At 43.6% G+C, this 7748-nt stretch overlaps 1 pseudogene; it reads right to left on the reverse strand.

The window, feature by feature from the left end:
• Positions 1–5694: 5694 nt before the first annotated feature.
• Positions 5695–7344, reverse strand: LOC108517520 (insulin-like growth factor 2 mRNA-binding protein 2 pseudogene; annotated as a pseudogene).
• Positions 7345–7748: the final 404 nt, after the last annotated feature.

Below are 7748 nucleotides of genomic sequence, written 5' to 3' on the forward strand. Positions count from 1 at the left end.
TGCCCAAGCTGGAGTGCAGTGATATGATCTCTGCTCACTGCAACCTCTGCCTCCTGGGTTCAAGCAATTCTCCTGCCTCAGCCTCCCCAGTAGCTGGGACTACAGGCACCCACCACCGTGCCTGGCTAATGTTTTGTATTTTTAGTAGAGACAGGAATTTTACCATGTTGGCCAGGCTGGTCTCGAACTCCTGACTTTAAGTGATCTGCCTGCCAATGTGCTGAGACTACAGGCATGAGCTACTGCATCCAGCCAAAAAAAAAAAAAAAAAAATTTTTTTTTAATCTTTGGGATGTTATATTCTGGGAGCTCAGCCTTCAACTTTGTCAAAAATTCCATGAAACTCATGCACTGAGTGCCTAATTTTGATTATAATGATTTTCATTTCTAGAGAGTTTTTTTTTTTTTTTTCATATTTGCTGTTAATTAAGGATAGCTGCAAACTCTTTGTCACTCTTTCAGTTGAGAGATGGGGTCCAACTGCTCCATGAATCTGGGCTGACTTTAGTGATTTGCTTGACCAATAGAATGCACTGGAAATGATGTTCTGTGATTTCCGAGGCTAGATCATAAAAAGTTTTATGATTTCTACCTGAGCTTTTTGAAATGCTTGTTGTGGAAATTCCAGCACTCAAGACACTCTCTTTGGGATCCCAGCCATCTTGCTATAAAAGGCAAGAAACATGTAGGCACTTGAAAGTTCTAGCTGAGCTCCCAGCAGCCAGCCAACACTACTACGTGAAGCCATGCGAATGAATTATTTTGTATATCTAATCCATTTAGATTGTCAGATAACTGTCACTCCAGCAGACAATTCCAAGATTTGTAGTCAGACAGGAGAGCAGATTAGGATCAGTACTGGGTTGTACTCAGTGCTTTTCTTTCTACTCTGTTTTATGCCATCATTTTCCCATCTCATTTTTTTTTTCTTATTAATCCCCAGAATTTTGGAAATCCCATTTTTCTACCCCTTTTGCTGCTTTTTTTTTTTTTTTTTTAAAGGACTGGGTCTTGCTTTGTCACCCAGGCTGGAGTGTAGTGGCACAATGATAGCTCACTGCAGCCTCAACCTCTCAGGCTCAAGTGATTCTCCCACCTCTGCCTCCCAGGTACTGGGACTACACGTGCATGCCACCACACCTAGCTAATGTTTTCATTTTTTCTAGACATGGGGGTCTTGCTATGTTGCTCAGGCTGGTCTCAATCTCCTGGGCTAAGGCAATCCTCCCGCCTTGGTCTCTCAAAGTCCTGGGATTACAGGCATAAACCACTGTACCCAGCAAGCTGCCACTCTTATTCTTCTCTCTCTGGACATGAAAAAATCCATTTTAAACTCTAAAGAGAGGATAAGAAATGGGGCTGAATGCATATTAATACAGTTGGAATTAATGAGAGAAAACAATGTATGTAGGATGGACAAAAGACCTTGTTTTAAGACTAAAATTTATGAAGCTATCCTGCAGAGTTAATAATAAATCGCCAGGTACAGTGACTCGTGCCCGTAATTCCAGCACTTTGGGAGGCCAAGGCAGAAGGATTTCTTGAGGACAAGTGTTCAATATCAACCTGGGCAATATATTGAGACCCCATCTCTACAAAAGATAAAAACATTAGCCAGATGTGGTGGTGAGTGCCTGTAGTTCCAGCTACTCTGGAGGCTAAAGCAGGAGGATCTCTTAAGCATAGGAGTTTGAGATTACAATGAGCTATGATCACACCACTGCACTCCAGCTTAAATGACAGAGTGAGACTGTCTCTTAAAATTTTTTTTTCAGAATGATTAATAACTTAATCAAGTCTGGAAAAATAATTATGCCCATTATACTGCTATAGTTTTTTGGAAATTATTTGTCTTACCAAATATAAAAGTATATGGAAATCCTGGTGTTGGAAAGGAAGATCAATACCTCTTTCAGCCTAACACTGTAATATTTTAGTAATTTTTTTCAGGGAAACGTTATTTGACCCATTGCTTAAAGTAATAAATCAGTGAGATACAATGATAAGCAGTACTTTATGAATTATGTATAACATCTTAAGTTTATTTTTTTGTTTTCTATGCTTAATGGGCATTAATTATGCATTACTGAATATTCACTAAATGTTAATCATGCATTGGGTATTTTTCAGAAATTTTATTTTGTTGATTAGGAAATATAACATCGTTCCTTCAAATTTTAAGTAGATAAATTATAAAACAATATGCCCTTTGTTTACTTTCATATAACTACATATTAAGCCATTATTTTCCATATACTATTATTGCTACTTACAACACATATCCTACATTGAATGCTTACAGTGTGCCAAGAACCATTCTCAGCACTTTATTTTTTTTCTTGTTAGCTGGATATTTTCTTTTCTTTTCTTTTGTCACAGAACACTGTTTGCAGTAGAGGAAACTGGCATTGCAGTCTGGTGGTATAATGGCTTGTTCACATAAACCAGTACATGTTCATCCTTTAGCACAAAAAGCCCTAATGGCGCATATCCTATTAAAATTCAGGACATCTCCAATATTCTCTCTCTCTGTTTTTCTTTGTCATATATATGTATTTTTTTAAATAAACATTCTCAAGGTTTGTCCAAAAGAAGGCCATGCAGGTTCTTGGCTAGCGGAAGACAATTCAGAACAGCTGTTGCACATTTGGACTGTCACCTTCTCCAGGCTGGCAGTTGATATCTTATGTTTTTTTCAACTCATTTTTATTAAAAAAATTTTAAAAGTGCTCCAACTATCAGTTTTGCAAAATCTCTAAGGGAAACACAAGAGTAAGGTGCTGAGGTAAAAAACAACTGAGGTAGCTTTTTTTCTGTGTGTTTTTCTTGTTAAAAAAATCTGTAAATTTAGTGCTGCAATAAACATACGCGTGCATGTGTCGTTTTATAGGCAGCATCATTTATAATCCTTTGGTATATACCCAGTAATGGGATGGCTGGGTCCAAATGGTATTCTAGTTCTAGATCCTTGAGAATCACCACACTGTCTTCCACAATGGTTGAACTAGTTACAGTCCAGCACCAACAGTGTCAAAGTGTTCCTATTTCTCGCTCACATCCTCTCCAGCACCTGTTGTTTCCTGACTTTTTAATGATCGCCATTCTACACGGTGTGAGCGAGCTCTGCCCCTGTGTGAGATGGGTTATCTCATTGTGGTTTTTTTGCATTCTCTGAAGGCGAGTGATGATGGAGCAATTTTTTCGATGTGTCTGTTGGCTGCTAAATGTCTTCTTTTGAGGAAGTGTCTGTGCTGAATCCGCTTTGCCCCATTTTTGATGAGCGTTGTTTGTTTCTGCTTGTAATTTGTTTGATTCTTTGTAGATTCTGGATATTAGCCCTTTGTCAGATGAGTAGAGGTGCAAAAAAATTTTCTCCCACTTCTGTAGGCTTGCCGTTCCACCTTTGGTGGTAGTTTCTTTTGCTGTTGGCAGAAGCATCTTAGTTTAGATTAGATCCCATTTGTCCAATTTTTGGCCTTTGTTGCCATTGCTTTTTGTTGTTTTAGACATGAAGTCTTGCCCATGCCTATGTCCTGAATGGTATTTGCCTAGTTTTTTTTAGGGTTTTATGGTTTTAGGTCTAACATTTAAGTCTTTGATCAATCTTGAATTTATTTTTGTATAAGGTGTAAGGAAGGGATCCAGTTTATTGCAGCACTATTCACAATAGCAATGACTTGGAACCAACCCAAATGTCCATCATTGATGGAGAAATGTGGCACATACACAAGAAAATGTGGCACATACACACCATGGAATACTATGCAGCCATAAAAAAGGATGAATTCATGTCCTTTGTAGGGACATGGATGAAGCTGGAAACCATCATTCTCAGCAAACTGTCGCAAGGACAGAAAACCAAACACCGCATGTTCTCACTCATAGGTGGGAATTGAACAATGAGAACACTTGGTCACAGGAAGGGGAACATCACATACCAGGGCCTGTTGTGAGGTGAGGGGAGTGGGGAGGGATAGCATTAGGAGATATACCTACTGTAAATGACAAGTTAATGGGTGCAGCACACCAACATGGTTCATGTATACATATATAACAAAACTGCATGTTGTGCACATGTACCCTAGAACTTAAAGTATAATAATAAAAAAAAATCTGTAAATTTAATGCCCTGGGCCAACAACCTTGTATAAATTTCTACTTTCCTCCACATTTTTTTTTAAAGAAAGAAATCATTTTGCTGAATATTGATGGCTTTACACCAAAATGCAAAAGACAAAATACATTCTTTCATTGTGGAATTTTGTCTTTGTTTGGTTGATTGGTTGGTTTGATGGGTTCCTGTTTTCCTCTTCCAAAACGGATAAGTACCATTGACTCTTGTTCTTTTGAGTAACCAAGTGTAAGTTGAGGCTCGTTTGTGCGTTTCGCTTTTGTTCCTTTTTTGTGATATGATACTCAGAGCACTGCTTTGCCTGGTAGGGGTGTGTGGGGTGGGTGCATAGATATGGTATTGAAATTGAGGGATAAGGGAATTCAAAAGAATGGAGATGGAGAAGAAGGAGAGGGGAGGGAGGGGAGAGATAAACAGAGAGAGACAGATAATTATATAGCAGTATACAAAAACTCAGTTTAAAACCTGTGAAGCACGCCTGTAATCCCAGCACTTTGGGAGGCCGAGGCAGGCAGATCACGAGGTCAGGAGATCGAGAGCATCCTGGCTAACACGGTGAAACCCTGTCTCTACTAAAATACAAAAAAAAAAAAAAAAAAAAAAAAATAGCCGGGCATGGTGGCAGGCACCTGTATAGTCCCTGCTACTAGGGAGGCTGAGGCAGGAGAATGGCGCGAACCCAGGAGGCGGAGTTTGTAGTGAGCCGAGATCGCGCCACTGCACTCCAGCCTGGGAGACAGAGTGAGACTGCGTTTAAAAAACAAAACAAAACAAAAAAACAAAAAAACCCTGTGCGAAATGGGTGTATGAGCTAGACACTCAGGAGGAGTGACAGAGATTCCCCTTCAAGGAGACGGCGGTATCCCTTCTGTTGATGTACACAGGTGATCCAGAACTGCTGTGAGTGTCCTTTCGACCAGATTTCCCTCTGGGTGAATTTTGTGTGGGTGGTCTCGAAGCTCTCTACACCGTGAGACCTTCCAAAGACTTTATTCTTTAAAGTCTAGAAAAGCCTGCTTTGTCTTTAAAAAGAAAAAAAAGTAATAAATGACTAAAAATTGGAGTTAGTTGAGTTATTTGATATATTATTTCTAAAATATATGACCACTGCAGGCACTCTGTGTAACCCGCAGGACACGTCTTAACATCTTCCCCTTCTAATATGTATACACATATACAGAGACTATTTGCCACAAAAAAGGGTGTGCACTTTGCTTGGCTTTGAACACATTCACCTTTGTTAGTTCAACTAAAAGGGATAGCGTCGTGGGAGTTAAGGAGAGATCCGAGTGGATGGTGAAGTGGATGGCTGAAGCCTGCAGAAGCCCTGCGGGGCGGGAGGCGCCCCGGCTGTTCTGGCAAACCTGACTGACTTTCCCCACCCCTCCTCAGCTCCTGGGATTGTCAGGGCCTCTGCAGAGTCCCTGGCCGCCTCCGCAGACTTCTCATTCCTCAGATGGTCTTTGGTTTGCTCTTGATCTGTCTGGCTGTGTTTGGTCCCATTCTGTCAGGTGTTGGAAGGGCTCCATTCATCCGTTGTTTTGCTGGTGCCTGTGGAAGCCTCACTTGCTGCGCTGTGAGGCGACTCCCTGAGGGTATTTCTGCTCCTGCTGCTTCACCTGTTGTACAGTTCCCCTGATCTTGCGCTGTGCAGTCTGGCACAGAAGCGCCCGATAATTCTGATGATCACTGCCTCATTTTCATCTGGCGTTTGGTCGGGAGGCAAGATGACTTCTGCACTGGTTAAGTTCTGCAGTTCACTCACGGTCTTGCCACCTTTGCCAATCACCCAGCCAGCTGTGGAAGAGGGCACTCTGACATGGGCTTCCAGCTTCACTTCTTCCTTGGGGTTAAAAAAGTTTTCTTCTTTCACTTTCCCAAAGATCCATCCCTGGCCCTGAACTGGGCTTCCTGTGGCCGGGTGATGATGACGATCCTTTCGCTGACGTCTGGGCCTTCCACAGGGGCGATCTTGATGGAGGCTCCAGCGAATCTCGCCAGCTGTTTGATGTGTGCCCCTTTCTTCCCGATGATGGTGCCCACACCCTGGGTTGGGATGAAGAGATTCACCATCTCCTGCTCTGGATAAGAGTGATGACTCGGGAACGGGCCAAACTGGTGATGGGGGTACAGGTGGAGAAGTATCCGGAGTGGGTATTAACAGCCAGCATATCATTTTCGAAGGCCTCACTCAGCTTCTTCATAATCTCTATCTCAGCACTGGCACAGGCCTCAAATGTGTCCTTCACAGTGATGGTTCCGGGTTGTACATGCTCAAATTCTGCAAAGATGAGATTGTTATCTTGGTCCCTGTTTCATGTTCCTTTTTCTTCCAATTTCAGCCTTCTTTTCCAACCAGTCTTCCAACCAAGCCATTGTGGGCCAAGATTTTCTTCAGCTAGTTTGGCCTCATCTGCCTCTTTCTGCATTATTTCAAGAATCACGCGGCATGCTTCAGAAGTCTCCTCTGGGGTGGCATGGATGGTGACAGGCTTCTCTGCAGCTCCAGAGTTCTCTTTTCTATAGATGTCTACCTGGGACTGGGTCTGCTTAGTGATGTTCTTTGTGGTCAAGCCCTCCTTTCCGATGATGGCACCAACAAACTGGGTGGGGACCAGGATCCACAGCGGGAAATCGATCTGTCTGGCCCGAGAAGAGCCCCCAGGGGCGTGGCCTTGCTCCCAGGAAGAGTGGTCCCCAGGCTTGGCTCGCTGAGGGGGCGAAGGGGAGCTCACCTCTTCATCCGGGATGTAGGAAATCTTGAAGGAGTAGTTCTCAAACTGATGCCCGCTTAGCTTCTCCATGGCTATTTTTGCTTCTTCTCTTGTTGCAAATGTGACGTTGACAACGGCGGTTTCTGTGTCTGTGTTGACTTGTTCCACATTCTCCACCGTCCCATATTGAGCCAAAAGTCCATCCAACACCTCCCACTGCAGGAGAGGAGGGATATTTCGAATCTGAATGTTCCTGCTCCTTAGCTTTTTAGAGACTGAATAATCAACTTCCATGATTTTCCCATGCAATTACACTGGAGCCGAGAGGGTCTCGATGGCGCGGATGGCCCAGGTCTGGTCCGGGTAGTCTACGAAGGCGTAGCCGGACTTGAGCAGGACCTGTCCCGCCAAGGGCAGCATCCTGTCCCCAAAGAGCTGCAGGAGGTCGTCGGCGGTGACGGCGGGGCTCGGGTTCCCAATGAAAAGCTTGTTCGTCATCCGTCTCTTCCCCCAGAGCCCGCGGCTCCCCCGGCCCAGTACCCTGCGCTCCTCACCTCCTCCGCTGCCCGCGTCTCTCCTCTTCGTCCTCCGCCCCGCCTCCCCGCCCTCCGCCCTCCCGCCACCCAACCCCACCCTCAGCCTGGCTCCCCGCTCAAAGCACTTTAAATGTGTTTTCTGACTTCAAACTATACTACAAGGCTACAGTAACCAAAACAGCATGGTACTGGTACCAAAACAGAGCTATAGACCAATGGAACAGAACAGAGTCCTCAGAAATAATACCACACATCTACAGCCATCTGATCTTTGACAAACCTGAGAGAAACAAGAAATGGGGAAAGGATTCCCTATTTAATAAATGGTGCTGGGAAAATTGGCTAGCCATAAGTAGAAAGCTGAAA

The sequence above is a fragment of the Rhinopithecus bieti genome, unplaced genomic scaffold (assembly GCF_001698545.2).
Source record: "Rhinopithecus bieti isolate Rb0 unplaced genomic scaffold, ASM169854v2 scaffold_1070, whole genome shotgun sequence".
Classification (NCBI taxonomy): domain Eukaryota; kingdom Metazoa; phylum Chordata; class Mammalia; order Primates; family Cercopithecidae; genus Rhinopithecus; species Rhinopithecus bieti.